Source organism: Choristoneura fumiferana, chromosome 26 (genome assembly GCF_025370935.1).
Source record: "Choristoneura fumiferana chromosome 26, NRCan_CFum_1, whole genome shotgun sequence".
NCBI lineage: Eukaryota > Metazoa > Arthropoda > Insecta > Lepidoptera > Tortricidae > Choristoneura > Choristoneura fumiferana.
In genome coordinates, this window is record NC_133497.1 from 1025671 (window position 1) to 1044089 (window position 18419).

The 18419-nt window shown below is 36.7% G+C and overlaps 1 protein-coding gene across 1 annotated transcript in view; it reads right to left on the reverse strand.

The window, feature by feature from the left end:
- Nucleotides 1-18079, reverse strand: part of sli (slit guidance ligand) — a gene marked incomplete in the record, with an annotated part of 169199 nt that extends 151120 nt beyond the window's left edge. The window contains 1 exon segment of the mRNA XM_074108299.1: nt 17922-18079.
- Nucleotides 18080-18419: the final 340 nt, after the last annotated feature.

Here is an 18419-nt window from a genome sequence, read left to right on the forward strand (position 1 = left end):
TATTTGCTCAAGTTTGACAACGTTAAAAACGTTTTTAATAAATGACTCATCAAGATTGTTTACCTTTTTTTAATGGCCAAGTGGTAGAACTACGAAGCTTGAGGACCCGGGGTCGAACCCCTGCCGGGGCAGATATTTGTATGAATAATACGAATGTTTGTTCTCGGGTCTTGGATGTTTAATATGTATTTAAGTATGTATTTATCTATATAAGTATGTTTATCCGTTGCCTAGTGTCCATAGTACAAGCTTTATTATTCATTTATTAATAAAGTAGTGGTCGAAATAAAGCATGGTGTGTGGCCTGCCTAAAGGAAGCGTGGTCATGTTTCGAACACCCCATTGTACTTCACGTGGCCAGGTGCCGTTACAACCGCGATAGCTATCACTTTATTATGATATTTCGTGTTTACAATGTGATATTATACTAACTGCTGTAGGTACAGTCACCAGCATTAATATCTGCCACAGCGGAGCGTGCAAAAATATCTGACACGTCCTTCCGGCCCTAGTAATAGAGTCGTATCAGTTTATGCACGCTTGTTGTGTCCGATATTGGTGTCTGTACTATGTTTCTGCAAAGAATAGAATCTACTACTTTGTACTTGGACGGTTTTTTTTTCTACTTTAAGAAAAAAAAACCGTCCAAGTGCGAGTCGGACTCGCGCACGAAGAGTTCTGTACACAACATTCATTAGACATAAGCAAAAAAAGGCAAAAAATCACGTTTGTTGTATGGGAGCCCCCTTAAATATTTATTTTATTCTGTTTTTAGTATTTGTTGTAATATCTGTGAAAATTTCTACTGTCTAACTATCACGGTTCATGAGGCCTGGGAGGTACAGCTTGGTGATAGACGGACGGACAGCGAAGTCTTAGTAATAGGGTTTACCTTTTTACTCTTTCGGTACGGAACCCTAAAAAAACCAAGTTTTTGCAAAATCGCGAAAAATTCGTTTACCGCTATCCCGCGGGAACTTTCTAATTTTCCACGATAAAAACTGTTAGTTCTTAGCCGGATCTTAAATATAAGTAGATGCGTGAAGAGGTAACTGACAGACACAGTTATTAGTAGTACCTGCTTTAAGATACCAACATCAGTTCAAGGTTGATTTTCAGTTCGAGATCACCTAGAAAATGAACCACGAAAAGGTTCGAAACATGTCAGCCTACCTCTACTGTTTACTTTAATAATTATGTCTGGGTCTCGCACAGTTAAATTCAAAGACCCTTGCGAGTTTTCAAATAATACCTTCAAATAATTTATTTGTCTTTAGTATAAACAGATTGTAACAATAATCATATTTGGCATAAAAAAATCAAATTCAAGGATAGATCATGCGAGTAGTTAAATTTTTTTTTCACCCACTTTTTTTTAATGGCCTTCTATGTGACAGCCAGAGCTGTCAATATTGACACTAGTGATGGAGTACGGTGTTAAACATTCGACAAGCGTTGTTGACTTATCGATAAAGTGTCAAGGTTAGATTGAAGGGTTTTATAGATATTGCGGGTGAATGAACGATTAATATAACGATCGATATACGTTATTTTTAGGGTTCCATAAATTCTATACAAATCTTAATAGGTACATGGTTAATCGAAGAGTCATTACTATTCATTAAATGATTTACTTAATAGCAATGTATAGAATGTAATAGATTGATATTATTTATTACGCATTCTGACATTTAAGTATTGATTATCGCCATATTGTGATATACAAATACATCACAGTGTTGCAAAAGTGAAAAATTAAAAATCGTTAAATTTTCCAGCAAAAAATCGGAAGAACTTGGAAGATTTTCTAGTCAAAGTAAAACAACGTCTACTACCAAGTGAGCAATTACAATTTTTTATCATACGGTCCCTCTCAATCTGCTGTAAAACACTATTAGTGTGAGCGGGGCAGTATGAAACAAAGTTAAAATTTACCAAACAATAACGAACTCTATTTTAGGGCATTTAGATTTAATATATTTTGTGGGTACTACATTATTGAAAGGTCGTGCGTGAAGTTTTGGGGAATCTCCGTGCATTGTTTTAATGTTATCAGGTTACCTTTGGTGTTTTCGTCCTAAAAATACTGTTTTAATTGTTACTTTACTTCGAAATTCAGGAGACGGGGTGGCTAAATCGGGATATCGGAAGGGAAGAGCCGAAATCGGCAGATCTCCCGATAAATCGGCAACTTTTGCAACACGGAATTACATAAACAGACTTATTATTTTTCAACTAAAGTGGTTAAACATTTCTGCTACAGTCCGCGTCAGTAGTAGGTACGTACTCTTCTCAAGTTGCAAACGATTTTAATCCTATCCCACTATTCCGCTCCGATGGCTCCGTAACAAAAAAGTATTATCGAAAAGCAATATCACGTCAAGCGAAGCGAGAAGGAATGGCGTCAGATTTCTGGAATTTGTGTGATACGAGTATGGGCAAGCTGACAGGTTTCGACGGCGTATACCTGTCTAGTGGCTGGGATGTTGTTTGAGTGAGGATATGGATGAGGAATAAGCGTAATTTTGTGAGTTTTGAGTCGCGTAAATCAGTTTAACGTAACACCGCAACACACTGTGTAACACACAACACACCCGGGGCTTAGCACGGTAACAATCCCTACTGATATTATAAATGCGAAAGTAACTCCGTCTGTCTGTCTGGTACGCATTCACATCGAAACCACTGAACTGATTGTGATGACATTTGGTATAGAGATAGTATAGGATACTTTTTATTCCAGTAGAGGGCGCCACCACGTTATAATATAGTCACGGGCATAAGCTAGTGAGTAATAATTACCTGGACGGTTCAGCCACATTGCAAAGGTCGTGGTCAGGATTAATTATTACTTTGTTGTTAGCCTGATAAGTCCCGGGTGTGGTAATGACATTTTAAATTAAAATTGCTATCAATTAACTGAAAAAAACAATGAAATTAAGTCGACGAAGCTGCTCGTCACAAAGTTCTTGTTCGGCTTTGGTTCGGTTTATTAATTTCTGCGACAATCCCGATGTCTTTATATCTAGAGTAGAGACGAAAAAGTCGATATTCCAGAAAATCGATAAACAATTGCATAGATAAATATATTTTTTCAGAACACATGTCTACCTAATTATAAAAAAATCACAAAAGAATCGTCGAACGTACCTATATAAAAAATAAAAAATGTATTATAGTAGTCGAATTACAATAGAATGTTAGATAAAATAAAATGTACAATATCAAATTAGACTTAAATAAAAAAAAATTTTTTGATTCAGGCTTTACTTTGTTGAGGTCCATATCAATGAATTGAAACAATTACTTTTTAATTGTTTATTCAAGAAATATGTGTTTTACAGTGTTAAGATGGAGGAACTGCATGAACACACGTTTCTTGGATAAATATAGCTATCATAAGGTCGCGCGTGAACAAATTCCAGTTCATTTAAATTAAAAAATAATAATAACAACAATTAAAAGTAAAAACATGAATTAAGATTTTTTTTAATTACAATTTCTGTGTCACAAGTAAATAGAAATAATCAATCGATTAAGTAATAATTATAATGTCAACGTGATAAAATGAAATATAAAATTATGACTTCACAAAAATGTGAAAAATGTCATAACTAACTTAAGGCATTTGCTTAAAGGGTCTTGTCTAATTATAAGCCAAAGGTAACTTAGGTTTAGTTCCAACATAAGTTTGTTGCCAATGGTCATTGGTAAAGATGCGCTGTCAAGGACTCTAAATGTTACAGTAAAGGCCGGAGCACTAAGTGTCGACTCCAGCGGGGCAAATTAACTTTCTATACAAATACCTGTGTTGACGCTCGCGGGCTCGATCGATACGTCAATATTTGTAGAGCTAGGGATGGGATAAGCTGACGGTATCGATAAATATCTTATTAATACACAAAACGGTCTTTTTCTCTCATCTCTGGCCTTGATGAATTTATTTTAACTTAAATTACTTTATTTTGTCACTTCTGCACATAAAAACTGCACAAATTAAAAATATAACGGTTTAAGATTTAGTTTTGTGAATGACAACACATACGAACTATTTCGGAAGGTACCTACTCTTTTATTTATTTTTAAGTCTGAACTGTTCTAAAATCACAAGAAAATTAAAATTTACAGCCTAAAGACGACATACAAGAATATCAGATGTAAAATAACTAATTTTTAAACTATTAGCTAAACGTACATTTTTAGAATACTATTTTGACGGCGATTTTATTTAGAGGCACAGAGGGAGAGAAACATATTTATTTCCGCATATTCGATACACAGAAAAATACGTCACAAGAGGGAAGAAAAAACGCTTTTAATAAAAATTAACATCGGATAGTGTAAGTACACGAGTGCCCAAAATCTAGATAAACAGACATTTTACAAACGTTAAGATATACACAGACGAACTTATAGTTTTAAGGGATCTCTACCAGTCCACCTTTGAGAGGATGAGAGGAGCAATCAGTTGAGAGCAAAGGAGCAAAGTGAGAAATAGTGGAGTTGAGTAGAACTGTTTAATTTTATATCGATTAACGTTTAATCTATCGACACTTTCCAACTCTAGTCGTGAGAAGAGCCAATAAGCGCGACGTGACACCGGCATTAACGCGTCGCGACAACTCTATGCTCTCTGGTTTTTTTTTCAAAAGGACTTTACGGTTTGTAGTCTACACTCGAATAGCTACTTAGCATAATTTAAAAATATAGTTTTTTGAGTTATTACTTAAGCTTTGGAACACTCTTAAGAGTTATATTAAATATAATGACCCGGATAACTCACGTCTTAAATCGAGTTTAGCTCGACATGAGTAATATGACATGTTTAATATGAGTGAGTCTCACGGTAGTTTCATACTCTTAAGAGTTGGTTGGTTAAAGAGTAAAAGAGCTGGCAGCTTCCTCGTACAAAGAATGACTTCCAATTCAATGATTCAAATGTTTAAAAATTACTATTTATTGCCACGACAGCAGTATAAGTATTGTTATCTTTTACACTGAGCCACGTCACTTCTCCCTTTGTCTATGGTTTTAATTTCTTAATTTCTTTTTTTTTTTTATTTTTTATTTTTTTTCTCCGTCTGACTATGGCAAAGGAACTGGCTCATGCATACATGTTTATTTAACGTTTGGGCTCCACAGAAAACCAGCGTTACTGCACATAGTAACATAGTTTTAGTGCTAGTTCTAGTCTTAGTTTTAGGTGGTACATTTTTGGAGCCAAAAATAAACTTTTCTTTCTTTCTTTCTTTCTTTCAATTTTTTTTTTGACGGTGGAAGCATTCTACAGTTCCACTGAACGTAGAAATAGTTAAGATGTTTAGTTTTAGTTTCTTAACAATGCGGGGATTCCTTCGAATAAACTTTACAATACAATACAATAACTCTTTATTGTCCACCAACACATAGCAATATTTAACTTGCAATGTATGTATGTATGTTCGGGTCAAATCTTGCAAGTTAAATTTGACCCACTTCTAGTGGTCACATTGACTTGAAATTTGGCATACTTATGTAAATCTAGTGACAATACAAAAATCTGTCACTGAAATCCTGGTAGTTCGCCCAGGATCGTCTCCGCAGGATAGAACTCCTCAACGCTAACGGACGGCTTAGTTTGGATGACAATGCAAGTACAGTCAGTAAAAAAAAGGTTGTATTAAAAATAAAATTTTAAACAAAAAAAAAACTTTTTATAGCTTTTTAATTTATTTCGAAGTTCCGAAGAGGAAACTGCTTTACGAACTTAGCAGGTGTCCCTCGTCAACTCAAATCCTCTGTAATTAAAACATTTTAACAACCCAAATCAACTTCTACTTTATTTATAGTAATTGGTTTGCCCCCCAAGGATTATTTATTTAACCAATTGTTAATTCTGAGATAGGCAGTTAAAAACCTAAAGTTATCGTAAATTTCAACAAAGGTCGATGGTTTTTTTGCCGTAAAAAAGGTAGTCAATGGTGCCGATGTTGTTCACTGAGATCCTTTATGATCCTATTCACTTTGGCAGTTTTACAAACTTTTATTTAACTTGCAATGCATGTATATGTGTGTGAGGATCAAATCTTGCAAGTTAATTTGCTAGACTGCCAGTGGTCGGATTGGCTTGAATTTTGTCGACCTACGTAAATCTGGCGACAAAACGATTATCTGGCATCTCAACCTTGACGCTGGCAAAATAGTCCAAACGGAGTGAAGCCATTTAATAATAATAAAAAAAAGATTAGCTGGCAGTGACATCTTAGTGGTCTTCTGCTCCTCGTTTGGGTTTTATTGATATCAATACAACCGAATTGAGCATGTCCTTAAGTCCTTAAGTCGATTTTAATACCTGTATGTTATTATTTGTATTTTTTGTATGATTAATTTAATTTTAGCAGCCGCTGAGTCGCGTTGCTCCGAACACGAAGGGCTACGGATTTAGCCCGAAACATGTCGAGCTAAACTCGATTTAAGACGTGAGTTATCCGGGTCAATATTTAATATTTTATAGCTCATTGGTTTTTTATCTAATGCTGTAATTTTTATTGATTAATACATAAATAGATAGATTCTAGCCGCGTATCGTTGATTGTAACAATATCGTATCGTCGCCGTGTCGTGTAAGCACAAGTTAATCTGTGCAAAGCCGCCATATTTAAGAATAAACGTCAAACGACGCTTAGGGTCACGCTTTCCCGTCGTACAAGGTTCTATGTAATTACCAGTGAACCCTAAAAGTGTCCTAAAAGTTGCGACGCAGGGTTCTAATTCAGTTGAGTATAAAATATGGTCAAAGTATGAGCGAGATGTAGGCATGATTTACAAGTAAGGTATGGCTCAAAGAGAAGATAGTTTTCTCTACTAAAAGCCAAATTGTCATTATAAAGTTTAATATCTCAAAAAAGCTGAAAAGATTTTAATGAAACATAGTTAAGAAGCGCCGCGAGAAAACTCGCATTCATCTAATAAATCGCATCGAAATCGGTCCATCCGTTTGAGAGCCACGATGCCACAGACAAACAGCGTCATACTTATAACACCCCTCTTTTTGCGACGGGGGTTGAAAATGTACTCAATCGTCACCTGCTGGGTGTAAATCAATATCAGCTGGGGGATAATGACCATTATTATTTATTTATTTAAAAACTATAGCATTACCTACAATAAAAAAAAACAATGCGTGCTGAAAAATTCAGAATGTACACAAAAATACACAAAAAGACATATATATATTTTAACGGTGAAATTCCTGGCACGTGAGGTATCCCATCTTAGGCCTCTAGGTTGGCAACGCGTCTGCAATACCCCTGGTGTTGCAGATTTTTATGGGCGGTGGAGATCACTTACCATCAGGAGATCACTTGCTCGTTTGCCATACAGTCGAATTTTTCTCTTTGTGCATTTTGCTCCGAAGCTTTTTTAAGATAGTAAATATTGTTAAAAATATAGCATGGAAGCATATTTTACTCGTAATTCTAGTCTAAGAGTTTGGTCACTCTCATCGATTGGTTTTATAACAACCATAAATTTCAATTTCAAAACTGCCGTTTCTTTAATATTTCATCCAATTTAATCAAGCATTTAAAGTTAATGAATTCGTCGACCCTTTTGAACTTCACATATCTAAGATTTTCGAAGACCAATAAATAAGATTAAACTACGAGGCTGTTAAAAGTAACTGTCAATGGGCATAATATATCAATTTACATGGTAAACTGTTTGTTTTTTAAATGCTCATGTAGTGTGAGGGAATGTGTTTTGTCACAGATTATCTACAGTGCCTGGGCGACCGAGCTTTGCTCGGGCGCAAACTCGTTATAGGGCAGAAGTACCTACCGGTTTTGGCCACCCTAAGCACGTTTTTGGCCACTGATGGTAAGAGATCACCACCGTCCATAAACGAGTTGCCAACCTAGAGGCCTAAGATGGGATACCTCAAGTACCAGTAATTTCACCGGCTGTCTTAAAATTTACACTAAACGCAAAATGTAACCAATGGTAAAATTTACAATATGCAAAACGTACACGACTCATATTGTGAAACATGGTGGACGTAAGAAAAGCAAAAAGTACATTCGCAAAACGCGAAAAATATAGCAGATTTATTGAATCAGGCGTTACTTTGTAAAATATAATTACAATTTGTAATTTATTTGGCATAATTACCTATTTGTACAGGTGTGCCTGAGAATAAATAAGTGTGCATTGTTATTACTATATACGATTTGTACATTTTTCTATTGCTTTTCGTATGTTCCGCGTGTTTCACAGTTTCACAGTAAGTGTAAATTTTGCTATTGCTTACGTTTTGCGCGTAGCTGTAGGTACATATTACGTTTGTTTGGATTTTGCTCCAAGACGCTTAAAAAAAGGTGAGTCTTAACTTGAATGTACTATTGTGCCAAAGGAAACTTTCTAAAATAGCGGAATTTTTCATATAGAAAAATTTCAGAAACTTCTCACTATTTTACGTTTCTTAAATTAAAGAAAGAAAAGAAAATACATTTACTAAACGCCATAAAACATAACAATTAACATAACTGATTAACATAATAATAGAACAAAGACAGACATATACATGACGCTAAATAGGTCCCCACTCAGCATAAAAAATTGAAATTTTTGTGTATATTCCCAGGTCTGTCTGGCCAGACATAGTCATTTATGTGATCATATAAAACCCTCTCTCCACCATTTCCACATACGTATATCACTACACCCAACTATCACAAAAACCACTAACGTTCGTAAAAAGGCTAGAATCAATCCATTATTCGAATGTATCTTTTTTTTCTACTTTTTAGGGTTCCGTAGCCAAAATGGCAAAAACGGAACCATTATAGTTTCGCCATGTCTGTCTGTCGGTCCGTCCGCGGCTTTGCTCAGGGACTATCAATGCTAGAAAGTTGTTATTTTGCACGAATATGTATGTAAACTATCCCGACAAAATGGTACAATAAAATATTCTAAAAAAAAATTCTAACCTACCTCCCATAGACTAAAGTGGGGGTGATTTTTTTTCTCATCCAACCTTATAGTGTGGGGTATCGTTGGATAGGTATTTCAAAACGATTACGGGATTGCTACAACGATTTTTCGATGCAGTGATTTGTTTGAAAAATATTCAACTTTAAAGTGCAGATTATCATTAAAATCGAGCGCCCCCTCCCCCCTCTAAAATCTAAACCGCCGGTGGAAAAGTTTGAAAAAATTCAAGGTGGTATTAAGTATATCATACTTACAAGAAAAACTATAACGGTTACGTTTTCTTGAGAAATATCAGTAGTTTAAGAGTAAATAGCAGCGTAAGGTATAAAATATACCTAAACTGGGAATATTCCGTACAAAATACGAAATCGTTAGAAAGATATTACTTAATTTTTTCGTAATGACTACGGAACCCTATTTTGGGCGTGTCCGACAAGCTCTTGGCCGGTTTTTTATACATGTCCGTCGTTGTCTCCGGCGCTTGGTGACCGATTTTGACTACTTCTTTATTGCTTGAAAAAATGGTTGAAGGGCAGAAGAATTAATTGAATGAAAATAGGGGTCAATCATGGTCAATTTTAAGTAAAAAAATAGCCATTAACTTTCACATTTATAATAATTAGTTAATAGATTTTGTCGAAATTAGACATTAATGACATTGTAATAAGAACTACGGCACGCGTCATTGTGAATGACTCTACCTATCTATACTTTTAATGCCAATGTTATTATTTCTTACATTCTAACATCATCCCAGCCTATATGCGTCCCACTGCTGGGCACAGGCCTCCTCTCAGAACAAGAGGGCTTGGGCCGTAGTTCCCACGCGGGCCCAGTGCGGATTGGGAACTTCACACGCACCATTGAATTGCTTCGCAGGTTTGTGCAGGTTTCCTCACGATGTTTTCCTTCACCGCAAAGCTCGTGGTAAATTTCAAATGTAATTCCGCACATGAATTTCGAAAAACTCAGAGGTGCGAGCCGGGGTTTGAACCCACGACCCTCTGCTTGAGAGGCGATAGGTCAAACCACTAGGCCACCACGGCTTCACCCACTAGGCCACCACGGCTTCACATTCTAACATAGTTTATACAATTATACAAATAATAATAGGTAATTTTAATATAACTAGCTCTTGCCCGCGACTCCACGTAGTATTCGTTTATCGCTATCCCGCGGGAACTATGCGATTTTCCGGGATAAAAACTATCTTATGTGCTTCCCCAGGACTCAAACTATCTGTATGGCGAATTTCATCTAAATCAGTTGAGCGGTTTAGACGTGATTGAGTAACAATCATCCAAACCTCCAAACATCTTCACAAACTTTCACATTTATTAATATTAGTAGGATAGTAGGATTAAAAGTTAACAAGAAGACAAAAAGAACTAACCTTAGGATACCTTAACTAAATTCTATGTACATGTTACTATATGTCAATACCTAGTATTTCTAAACGTAATGTTGCGCCACCCAGTCTGAACCGATAATGAATGCAGATTGGATGCACATCACTATTTGAACAGGTTATCGCATTCGTGCAGCGCGCCCGCTAGGGATGTGCTTTTATCGGTTTTACGATCGCAAACTGAGACAATAAAATTGGGAATTGATTGATTCAAGCGTTACTTTGCAGAAGTCCAGAGCTACTACTAGGTATATATATTTTTTATAGAGGTGAGACGTACTAGGCAAAACGCGGACTGAGTCTTGCGAGTACGCGTCCACAAAAAGACTAGATCCAAAGACTAGGTCCACGAGTATCTACGAGTACTTCAATTGACTCATTGCGTAAACAAAATGATTCCCGTAAATACGCTCCCGTGATTGCGTATACATCGTACTAGTTTTAGTAGTTTTACGAATATTATCGAACAAAATCGAATCGAATTCCACGTCACAGTTCAGTATTCAAACTTCATATTTTTTTAATTTTAACTTATATTAAATACCGACTAAAAGCTTCCCTTCATACTTCATACAGGCTTAGGACTGTCAGCAATTTTTATAAATTTTTCAATTAAAAAGTGTACATAAATGCTTGTTTTCAAGTTGGCGGAACGTTGTCAGCCGCCGTACTCCTAAATACTCGTACGCTAAAAGAATCGCGGGCGGGAACGCGTACTCACGCGTCCAAGCCAAAACCTATTCCAAAAACCTATTCCAGTAAATACGTCTCACCTCTAATTTTTTACGTTTTGTTTTACAACTAAACTGTGGAACCAGCTTCCTGGAACCAGATTCCCGGAGCGGTACAACTTGCTAATCTTCAAGAAACGAGCCTATCAATATATGAGAGGGCCGGCAACATACTGTGATACCCATTGTGTTGCAGTGTCTATGGGCGGTGGTGACTGCTTCCCATCAGGTAAACCGCCTGCTCGCTTGCCTCCTCATGCATATAAAAGCTCTCTCATTCTGAGAGGTTTTGGAGCCAGATTTGAAACACTGAAACACGTTAGTGAGTTGACGAAAACTTTAGGGGAGACCGAGGAGAGTTGTTACAGAGGAGAGCAGTGACATTTTTTTAGAACTTATTAACTGCTGGCGAGCTTGCAATAGCGCGCGTTTTATAGTTCAAGTCGAGCTTTCAAACACGCGATGCTGCGAGCTTCCTAGCAGTAAATAAGTTCCCAAAACTCGACGATGTCACAACTCTCCTCTTTTTTTATTTTATTCGACTGGTTGGTAAACGAGCAAGTGGGTCTCCGGATGGTAAGAAATCACCACCGCCCAAAAACATCTGCAACACCAGGGGTATTGCAGATGCGTTGCCAACCTAGAGGCCTAAGATGGGATACTTCAAGTGCCAGTAATTTCACCGGCTGTCTTACTCTCCACGCCGAAACACAACAGTGCAAGCACTGCTTCACGGCAGGATTAGCGAGCAAGATGGTGGTAGCAATCTGGGCCTAACTTGCAGGTCCTACCACCTGCAAAACTCCTCTGTCACACTCTCCTCAGTCTCCCCTACTTTATCGATTTATCGACGCTATAAACTGCTATATCCCATCACTATTGTGGCGCTGCGTAATTAGTCTATCTTTGTTTACCCCGGCAGCTCTACAATGGTTTAGCCGATTACGAAGTGTTAGGAGAGGTTCTCGGGGTATTTGTTTAAGCTCAAGTTCGAAGAGGGTTAGTTTGAAGTTAGGAGCGAACATTTCAGACATGTTTGGCTGTACACGAGAGGCTTGCAAATCGTGAACCTACATGAACATACACTATAGACACATAATTTTACTATTGTACATTTTTTTTACTATTCGATGTTCTTTCAAAATGAGCGAGTAAAAGTCAGTACCGTAAGTTCAGGGTACTTCAAGCCAAATTAAGCTAACTAACAAAATGTTGAAAAACCCCCGACATTGTCACTTCAACGTTCAATATCTCAAAAACAGCTAAACCGATTTTAAAAAAACATGTCTAAGAACCATCGCTAGAAAAGCTGATTTCATATAAAGAAAACCGCATTCAAATCGGTCCACCTGTTTAAGAGCTATGGTGCAACAGACAAACACGCACATAGCGATAAAACTTACAACACCCCTCTTTTTTGTCGGGGGTTAAAAAAGAGCTAAAAAAGACGTGGTAGCCTAGTGGTTTGTTTTGTCAATGACTTCTCAAGCAGAGGATCGTGGGTTCAAACTTGGTGTCGCACCCGCACCTCTGTTTTTCAATAAAAATACAAACTTTAATAAATAATTAACCAGCATATATATACGTGCGAAACAATTCAGTGGTGTATTATGTGTGTCGTTTCCAATCCGTACTGAGTTTGCGTGGGAACTACATCCCAAGCCCTCTCATTCAGTACCAGGGTAGAACCTTTTAATAATCAATTTTACTATGATTTCCTTGGCAAAACTAAAGACATAAATCTGTGACGTGGCGTGTATCGTTTTGTGGCGACAAATTCTAGGCAAATTGAATTTCGAATTCAGTTTCCTGTCTAGACTCGCCAGATGGCGCGCGGTTTTATTTTAGTGCGGGGAAAACCGGTAAATAGTGTTTCGCATTCTGTGGAATATTTATCGGTTTTTTTTGGCTTGGTGAGGGTGAAAACGTTTTGTTGATATATTTACATGATAGGGAAGAACGAAGATTAGAACATCGTCACAAAGTGGTTTATTTAGGGTTGCCACATGAAAATTTAAAAAAGGGCGGAGTAAAAGAAAATGATAAATAAATAAATATCATGGGACACTTGACACCAATTGACCTAGTCCCAAACTAAGCAAAGCTCGTACTATGGATACTAGGCAACAGATAAACATACTTAGATAGATAAATATATTACATACTTAAATACATATTGAACATCCAAGACCCGAGAACAAACATTCGTATTATTCATACATATCTGCCCCGGCCGGGAATCGAACCCGGAACCTCAAGCTTCGTAGTCAGGTTCTCTAACCACTCGGCCATCCGGTCGTCCAATGATGATGATAATGAATAACAACATTGTGGTCCTTGTGACAGAAGGTGTAACAGTTGATTAAAACAATTAATCATAATCGCAATTATTGCTACAACCGACTAACGACTAAAGATTTCACTAATCATCGTCGGAAATCAATCATAGGGGCAGCCATACGTAGGAATACATTATTACTATTTATATGCGGTACAGTCGTCATCAAAATCTATTTATATATGTATAAATAAATATATATATAAGGATTGGATAGCTTCTTGTGTAAAAAGCCGGCCATGAGCGTGTCGGACACGCCCATGGTTCCGTAGCCATTACGAAAAAATCAAGCAATATTTTTCTAAGGATTTCATATCGTGTACGGAATTTTCCAAGTTTAGGTGTTTTATACCTTAGGCTGCTATTTAATGTTAAACTACTAATAATTCTCAAGCAATCTTAGCCGTTTTAGTCTTCCTTGTAAATTTGATTTATTTACTAATTACCGTTCTGATTTTTTTCAAATTTTTCCACCCAACAGTTTACATTTTAGAGAGGCAGGACGCTCGATTTTAATGAAAATTTGCACTTTACTTTACTTTTTTCCTAATACTAACGGTCTCTGAGCTTAGCTGCGGACAGACAGACGGACGGCAGACATGGCGAAACTATAAGGGTTCCTAGTTGACTACGGAACCCTAAAAATACTACAATGGATGACCTGTTAGTCCGAAATTTGGAACATACCTTTAATTTTGTTGACAATTCAATTATTTAAAGACATTTATTTCCGCTTAAGAAATAACAATTCACTTACAGATAAAATACAAGATTTGTTACTGAACTGAATTTGATAGTGCGTAGACTTAAATATATGGTACGAGTATCGTGCTAATAATCATGCAATAACATTAAAAATAAAACATTGATTAACAAACTACATTTCTTAGTTGTAGCTGTTAATTGCGACTAATTTTATAACTTTTGGCTCCCACTGTACCTCCAACAGACATGTCAAAGATCAAGGCTCTTTATTAGAGGCTAAACCAGTTCTGACGATTTCTATGTTTTTGTAAGTTCGTTGATATCGAAGACATTGTATGATTTAGATCGATTTCTTTATTTCTTGTTTTCAACACCTATATTTCTAGTTATGTGAGTAATTTTGATATCAGATAGGCTGTTACTACCAGTGAGATACACCTTTGGCCTCATCAGCATTAACAGATAGGCGGACAGACAGACAGCGGAGTCTCAGTAATAGGGTCCCGTTGGCACCCTTTAGGTACGGAACCCTAAAAAGATACTCAAATACAGATTAGTGACAAATGTACTTCCATCGGGAAAAGTCGGAACTCAATTGGTATATGACAGCATCCTAATTGCTAAAATACATAATAATTTCCAACTGGTTCTCCTATGGTAGCCCGAAAAACTTTTAATACTATCTTCACTACCACTAATTTCATTAGCCCTAAAATGAAAAAGCCGATTTTTTAATTTTCCTAACTATTCATTAGCCCTAATTTTAACATTCCGAATTTACGTTATATTTAATTTCACTAGCCCTAAAATCAAAAAGCCGAATTTTTTATTTTCCTAAATATTCATTAGCTCTTATTTTAGCATTCCAAATTTGCGTGGTACCTAATTTCACTAGCCCTAAAATAAAAAAGCCGAATTTTTGATTTTCCTAATTATTCATTAGCCCTAATTTTAGCATTCCGAATTTACGTTGTACCTAATTTCACTAGCCCTAACAAAAATAGTATCAAACATACACGCTGTTATAAACTACAGGGGGCTACTAAGAAACTCGAAAATCGAAGTTGGTATCGTACCGTCCCTCTCCCTCTCATATTGAATAACATAAGCTCATAAGCGTCAGCGGGACGGCAACATATAGTTCGAACAATTGGTTTAAGTTGCCTAAAAATATGTTCAGCGCACGCCACTGGCAAATATTCAAATAAAGATCGAGTTTGTTTGATTTATAAAGTGAAATAAATTATCATTTGTCAATATGTTTGCATTTGATATCGACACTTCACGGCGTGGGAACGCAAACATATCTTACTTGATATGTACATGTAATACTGGGTCTAAAGCCATGTTCTACTATAAGTGAGTGCCGCTGGCTGACACTTTCCCGGCCGGGATAATACCGACATGGAAATACCTACTCTGTTTTTTGTGTCCACGCCCGTAGAAGTTAATTCAATTCAATTCTTGAAAGTATAGCTCCATCGATACTATCGATGATTCCGCCAATGTCGAGGTTGGAAAAGACACTATCAGTTCCCGTAGAAGTTCATGTCAGTTTCTATGGGCGTGTGCACAAAAAACAGGGTCGGTAATATCTGGGGTGGGAAAGTGTCAGCCAGTGCCGCTCAATGAGGGTTTTCGACAAAATATCGCTAGATGGCGTTAATATCGAGAGCTCCGTTTGGCGTTACAGCCTTGCTTGCGATTGGTCCATTTATTTAACTAACCACGGAACTATAGACTCATTCTGCCAGGAGGCCTATGCCCAGCAGTGGGATAAGTGGGATGATGATTAGACTTTTTATATACCTAATAATTTTTTGGTCCTTCAAACCGGATAGGCGAAAGAACATCGAATACAATTAGAACGGTCGTAGAAAAAAAGGTTTTTTTTTGTTTCTCTTTGTTTTGTCCAAATGTATTCTAATCTCGGGGAATGCTCGACCCGAGGTAATCGGATTATTTTTTTTAAGTCGTCGTGTGATCCTGTTAGGGTGAATTTCTTTTTAGTGCTTCCTTTGTCTTTTCAAAGAAAAAAGTATTTGCATAACAATCTGTACTGTCGAGGAAACTGAATTAGGAACCTTTTCGTAATCACTTTCGCTATGATTTCTTTGGCAAATGTATTAAGTCAATATGACATTTGTAGCAAAGGTTCCTGTCTAAAAATGTTATGGAAACGTATTCAATCAGCCGTTACTTTGCCGAGATCCATATCAACCAACTATAAACAATTATTTACAAATCTATGCAATAAATGTATGTTCATGCAGTTCCTCCACCTTCACACTGTAAGAACACACATAAATCACACAAATCCAACTATCACGGCCACTGACGCGTTTTGAACTCAACCAGTACCACTACAATGAGTTTATACAGTGACCGTACTCGATAGCGACGGCGTAAATTATTTGTATGGAGAATTGTACAGCGCCTCTACAATTTTTTTTTTAAGTTGCCTGTATAGTTTCCCACTGCTGGGCAAAAGCCTCCCCTCTTGACCTCCACAACTCTCGTTCTGACGCAATATATATATATATTTTTATTTACGCCGTCGCTATCGAGTACGGTCACTGTAAACTCATGGTAGTGGTACAGTACCCTTAGTGTAAGTTTTCGGTTACAAAATACGTCTCTCGCGTTCGCGTTAAAATCTCAATTTATATGAAAACTTACACGAACAGCGCCTCTAGCGGAACGTTTGGGATGTTCGTGTTTCCATACAAATTGAGATTTTAACGCGAACGCGATCGAGGCGTATTTTGTAACCGAAAACTTACACTAAGGGCACTGAGCTCATCCTCGGAGCAACACAACCGTTCAAGATGCTACCAGATGTTTAACTCTAGTAAACTAAAGATAATTAGATGTTGTGTTGCTCTGAGGATGAATTCTGATTGAGTTCGAAACGTAGTGTAGCAGCGTAGTATCATGGTGTGATAGTTGGGTTTGTGTGTTTGTACAGTGTGGAGGTGGAGGAGCTGTATGCACACACATTTGTTGTATAGACGTAGGTAGCTATCGTTAGTTGGCGGGTGAGCAAAGTAGCTTGTTTATAGAAGAGTGTGTTATAAAAATTTAGGGATTGTAGTTTTTTTTCAAATTTATAATATGATCTTGTAAATTCTTGTTTCAATAAAAAAACGCAAATCTTTAAAAAACACGCAAACCTTGAACTGCAAAAATTGGTAATATGTTTGCAATCTTTATCATCAATTTATTATAAACACAAGGGCAATAAAGTAATAAAATAAGTAACGGACGATGCGGGCGAATTACAAAATGCTCTCGCTTATTGTAACACTTGAAACTAAAATAAGCTTTCCCCTTTTGAAGTTAAACCAGTTGGCATTGCCAATTTAACAATGGAAATACAAAATTACGCAACGAAAACATTTGAGTTTTAGGATATGTTTTGTAATTTATTCACTTCCATGTGGAAAGAATATTTAATTATTGTCACAAAAAATAAACTGTAACGAATTGTTATTTTAATTTAAAAAAACATATTATTTCCTAAGTTAGAATCACTTCTGCAAATGATGATAGTTAATTATGAAAAAAAACATTACTTTTTGGTAGAGGTCATTGGCCTACAATACAATGTAACATTATAAAACGTTATGCGAATTTTTAATTTGGATTTTTTCCAATTTTTTATTCTTTATAGAACAGTGATAAATAAAAAAACATTAATCATTTTAACTGGCTGGAAAAACACAGCTTAAGCCGATTAAAAAGTTAAAAAAACATGCTGTCAACTTACCGCGCGGGAAAAATGACAATCACGGTTGCACTGATTATAAAAAAATTTAACCACAGACACTGCACTTGGTTTTTCTTTTTTTATGGCACTGGCTTCACACGTTAAACACTAAGGGTTGCCACACTACGCAACGCTTCGGTTTGCGTGCTGGACGCGGACTAGGGAAGGAATTTTGTTTTGCCGACTCGTCGCCAGTTAGTGCTGCCAGCGTAAAAAGGATTCCCGGTGGGGAGATTTACCCCGGGTTAGAGCGAAGGGGATGTTTCGTGTTTGAAGCGAGTTGTATTATTAGTGCTTAAGTACATTACTTTTGTGTTTGCAGGAGTTCATTTTTTGTTATTTTAATGATCGACGTTGATGTTTGTATTAAATGGGGATAGGTTGAGGTATACTTTGTCATATTTTTTTTTGCTTTTAACACAGATCTTTTTTAATCCGTGGCTCAAATAATAAGGTCTGTTGGTTTGCGTCATCAAAGACCTCAAACATACAGATTCA